We start from the raw sequence: 6,000 nt of genomic DNA on the forward strand, positions 1-6,000 counted from the left end.
TTATGCCTGCAAGCATCTGTGCCTGCATATCTGGTGGTGGAGGTGGGGGATTGGCCCTCCCATCATCTCGAGGCTCTTGGTTCTCTTCTCTTGCCTCACGGTCAATCACACGTCTAGGAGGCATACTGTTCCAACAATTTACCCAACACGTAAACCCAACATGCATGAATATAATATCAATAGCATAAGATGCACGTAATTTGAACTTGAAACATGGACATGCTGGAATCAGAACTTCATGCTTACTACATAACATAAATTTTAAAACCTTAAAACTTACAGACTTGAGGTGTGACTTCGTGAGCTTCTTGCGACTGGCAGTAGGCATAACCCTTTACAAGAACATCGCTTTGATACCAACACTAACGTACCGTACTTTTTACCTTTTAAAAATTTGCGGAAAAATTAAAAATTTTCTTAAAAGAGTAATCAACATTCAAATTCGATAACGTAACCGTACGTCCCAAAAGTGGTTGGAACAAAAGATCTAAAAAAATAAAGTTTGACAAAAGTATTTGTTTGAAATCTCATAACTAGTAGCGTGAAATCAGAGTATTCGACATTTCATAAAAACTTAAAAACTTGGGCGGTCCTCGGGTCTAGCCCCCTGCTCAGTCCAAGCCAGCTCTTTGGTCCCCACCCCTAGTCTCCTCGAAATCATCCTCACCTGCATCGATCAAGTCTAGTGAGTCTAAAGACTCAACACGTATAAACTGGAAGTAACAAGTAATACGTAGTAAAATCAGAAGCAACTTTAAAATAGGAAGTACATACTGAAACTTAAACTTGCATATCAAAAGCTTGAACTTACGTACATACATACATAGACGTGCCATTGTCATAAAACTTTTTCTAAACATGCTTTCATACTTGAACATACTTGAACATACATAACTTCATCATTTTGCATAGAGGAATGTTTCAAAGCAAGTGACCCATAAAATAAATCACCTGATCAGACTAAACCACAGTACTGGACTGACAGGGACGAATCCACTGCCACATACATGAGATCCCCTTTCATGCTTTAATGGGTGGATTGGTCCCCGTTCATGTTTTTACACTTTCCAATCCTGATCTAAACCCGTTCATGATTTAACGGGGTGGATTGGTCCCTGGTCATGCTTTACCGATTTCCAATCCCATACATAAATTGGTCACAAGACATTTAACATACCTCAAAAACTTGAAATATTTTCTTTGCACGTCGAACATACTTACTTGGCATTGAGGGATTCGTTGGATCTCATTTGGGGCCGCTGCTGCAACATAATACAAGAGTTCAAGCAATTAATTTCCATACTTAGACATAATGATCGTGCTCACCACCCAAAATGGCAATTTTCTTATGACAATCTAAATCGCTCGGGACTTGACCTCCTTTAATCGTTGTACTAAACCATGACATCAACATCCGAAACAAATCCTAAATGACGTGTGAACATTTCCAAAACATAGAAGACATGAGCCTAAAATAGTGTTTTAAAAAGTCATGGACGAGCGCCTATGCGCTGGACACTGCTGCGCTGCTTAGCGCCGCGGCGCTAGCAAGGCCGAAGGCCAAGCGCTGCGGCGCCACAAGGGCAGCGCCGCGGCGCTTGGCTTGCGCAGAACGGGCGCTGCGGCACTCCCTGGCGAGCGCTGCGGCGCTAATCCTGCGCACAACCAACCCAAAATAACACATTTTGATGCAATTTTAAAAGTCACGCTTAAACGACTCGAACCGATGCAACGAGACTCCTCTTAGGACGCTATGACAAGAATTCAACTCAAACAAATGTCCCCAAAACAACGACGCACAACAACTACACAACATAATCCGTAAACATGAATTTTGACACCAAAATATTTCCTACGACTTCTAATGCAACAAAGTGCCTATCGACACAAGACTAAGCACCAAAATTCATCCCAATGTCATACTCACAATATCCAAACGCAGCAGCGATCCACCAGCGGTTCCCAACGAAGCCTGCAACTCAAAAAATTCAAGAATACATCAATACAAAATTTTTCCAGAAAACGCAGTTTGAGCAATCCCACGAAAAACACCATAACTCACTCAATTTTTATCCAAATATTTCGAATTTTATATCAAATCGAAGGTATCAAAGAGTTCTACGATTTTAATGTTGAAAGTTTTCTCAAAATCGCGACCGAAGAATCGCAGAAATTCAAAATACAATGAAAAACGAAATTTCATATCTAAAAACGTTCAAAAATCGATTCGACAAGTTTATGCTCAAACTTCCACATAACATACACATGTTTTCATACATAATCAACATCACAAAACATAATATAACGAGATCGATGCAGAAACAACAGATTATACATGCCTTTTGATAATTAAAAGTACGGAAACGACGATACCGACGCGGAGAAAGATGCGAGGTTGATCCGGGACGAACGTGGAACGATTTTCTTTGAAGAAAACACAACAAAACCTTGCTGGAATTTGAGAGGGAGGGGCGGCTGCTGTAGAGTGGAGGAACCCTAGGTTTTCTCTTTTAAAAATCTAAAATAGAGTGTTTGTGTGTGTGATAAAACGTGTGTGTGTACTCGGTGTGTGTGTGTGTGTGTTTAACTAAATTAAGGGATTAGAATATTGCTTAGATTAAAATTTAACAACTAATTAAATGTTAATCAACCACTAACTTGACTAAAAGTCTATTAAGAAAAAAAAATGCACATGTACTAAATATTTAAAAGTTTTAAAATCTTAAAATTACTAAATAATTCAATTAGACTTTAAAAATGCTAAAAACTTATAAATCATTTTAAAAAATTGCCCCAATCCTAACTTAAAATAAATTACCACGTTTTAAAATTACCAAAAATCGTCCCCGGTCTCTTCTCCTCGATCCCGCATCGGATAATCACCTGAAACACGAAACTCAAGAAAAGATTTTAACAATCATCACATAAATATTAAAATAATGCAAATTAAATAAATCATGCATCACTAAAAAAATTTTAAATTTAAATAAATGATTTAACAATTAAATAAATGCATGGGTTTTACGTGTACTGATTTTGGGCACTACAAAATCCACCTTACACTTGCACTAGAAAATGTAAGGCATTTTTCTTTGAGAAGTGAATGTTTTTCTTCAACAATTGAAGAACAAAATTGAAGGGAATTGTTGGATAAAATTTCAGCCCTTAGTATGAGGAGAGAAGGGAAGATGAGTTTTTCTTGGTTGTGGAAAAATTTGAAGTAAAAAGTTGCATGTGCATGCCATGCCATTAACTCAAAAGTTGCTTCCAACCCTTCACCTTCCAGATATGCATTTTACTTGGGCTTGTAACAATTACAAGGCCCATGGACTTTTATTTAAATGTCTCAAACACATTTGAGACCATTTAAACTTTACTTGATTTTAGTCAAGCCCACTAGTTTAATAATTATTTCTAATTGGGCTCTACAAGGCCCAATGTTATTTAATTAATTCAACACTTGAATTAATTTAATTATTTGGACTCTACTAGGCCCACTAGTGTTTAATTAATTCAACACTTGAATTAATTTAATTTAGTCCATAATAATGTTTATGAAAATCACAATTTTCAAATACTTTATTTATTTGGCCAACTTTTAATTTAGGAACACTTCTTCAAATTAAAAGTCGCATTCCTCTTATAGAAGTCATACTTCTAATTTTTCTTGTACTTATAAACTCCTTGATAAGCCGTTCAACATATTGAACTTATTTTACTTCTCAACGGGATCTAGAAAGTTAGCACTTGTGTGACCCACAATGGTTCATTGATACAACTAGCAGTGGGTTTACATCTCTATGTGATTTGGGACTAAACATGTCCTTATATGAGCATACCCCAGTTGCTCCATTCTTACTTATCAACTCCTTGATAATAAGAACGTCAGAACTCAAGTCTGATAGTACCCAACCAATCATGTTAAACACCTAGCAGCATCGCTTACATGATTCCATAGGTATCAAATGATATTGCCTGCAAAAACCAATCAATTATGGTTAGCGTACAGTACGGTCCTTTCAACTCATATATCCTGACCGATTCGACAACTATTGGTATATCGAGAGGTGTCAAAGAATCGATACTATGTGTCATGTCGTAGTTGCATCAATGGTGTAATCTAAGAAACCCCTTTCTTAATTACCACCATACTCTGATCAGAGATTTCAAACTACATACACATAGGATATCCATACTCGAAGGTAAGCGGTGAATCCCCGACTACAATGCATCGACTCCTAGATGTTTCGACAAAACACCCAACCTTGCCACCCGATGACCCCATATGAGTCGGTAAACAAGTCAAAGTGCAATGCTAGCATATAGAGTCTCAATGTTGTCCGGGTCACAAGGACTAATGGTATACAACTATAAACTAGGCCGTTTTCACTCGATAAGTGAGAACCACTTGGAAAGTCCTTTCTGGAGGGTTGTTCAGTGCACTCTACAAGGAGCACCTATCTGCGTGTTCGGACATCACAATGTCCCCTACCAATGAAACATGGTACTCACATCGCAGATACTAGTCTCGAACTCGAGCGGCCTATATCCTTCTTAGCGGCGGCTGAATCGACTAGGAACTGTTTAGAATATACAGTATTGCAAATATGAGATTCATGATACTCATCATATTAGCATCTCATATTCTTTCTACTATTTGTATATTCAAGGACTTTATCTATGCAACTAGCGTGGGTATACAGATAAAGATGTGCCAAAACAATAATTTCAAATATTATTGAAATAAAGATTGTTTATACATAGAGTTTCAACATGAACCCTCGGCCAACACTTGGCTCGACGGACACCTACTCTAACAATCTCCCACTTGCACTAGAGCCAACTACCCATGTGCTTCAAACCCATCGATTCGCGATGCTTCTCGAATAATGGTCCAGGTAAAGGCTTAGTTAGTGGATCAGCAACATTATCTGCGGAGCCGACTTCTTCAATCGACACTTCTCCTCTTTCCACAATCTCTCGGAGGATGTGATACTTTCTCAATACGTGTTTGGATTTTTGATGATACCTTGGCTCATTTGCTTGAGCTATAGCTCCCGTGTTGTCACAAAACACCGGGACATGAGCAACTCCATTAATAATGACGCCCAACTCTTGGACGAAGTTCCTTATCCAATCAGCCTCCTTTGCTGCAGCTGATGCAACAATGTATTTGGTCTCAGTGGTGGAATCCGCAGTACTGTCTTGCTTGGAACTCTTCCAAGAGACAGCAGCACCATTGAGCATGAATACGAACCCAGAGGTTGACTTCGACTCATCGATATCACTTTGGAAACTAGAGTCGGTATAGCCTTCCAATTTCAGTTCTCCACCCCCATAGACCAAGAACAACTTATTGGTCCTTCTCAAATACTTGAGGATGTCTTTCACTGCTTTCCAGTGTGGAAGACCAGGGTTCAATTGATATCTACTCACAACACTTAGTGCGAAAGCCACGTCAGAACGTATAGATATCATCCCATACATGATGCTACCAATTGCAGATGCATAAGGAATGCTTGTCATCGCCGCTATCTCTGCATCAGTCTTGGGAGACAGACTTGGATAGGGACACGCCATGAGACAGTGGTAGATGTCCTCTCTTGGACTCATCTATCGAGAACCGCTTCACGAGAGTATCAATGTATGTGGACTGGGTGAGAGCAAGCAATCTTCTCGATCTATCTCTATAGATCTGTATTCCCAAGATGCTTCACCCAAGTCCTGCATCGAGAACTTACTCGCTAACCATATTTTAGTTGATTGAAACATCCCTACATCATTCCCAATGAGTAAAATGTCATCAACATAAAGCACCAGGAATGTCACAGTACTCCCACTGACCTTCTTATACACACAGGGTTCATAAGGATTCTTAGTAAAATCAAACTCTTTGATTGTACTATCGAATCTGAGGTTCCAACTCCTAGATGCCTGCTTTCGACAATAAATATATCTCTGAAGTTTGCATATCATATAATCACTTCTGATAGATGTAAA

This window comes from Primulina tabacum, chromosome 13, assembly GCF_025594145.1.
Source record: "Primulina tabacum isolate GXHZ01 chromosome 13, ASM2559414v2, whole genome shotgun sequence".
Taxonomy (NCBI): domain Eukaryota; kingdom Viridiplantae; phylum Streptophyta; class Magnoliopsida; order Lamiales; family Gesneriaceae; genus Primulina; species Primulina tabacum.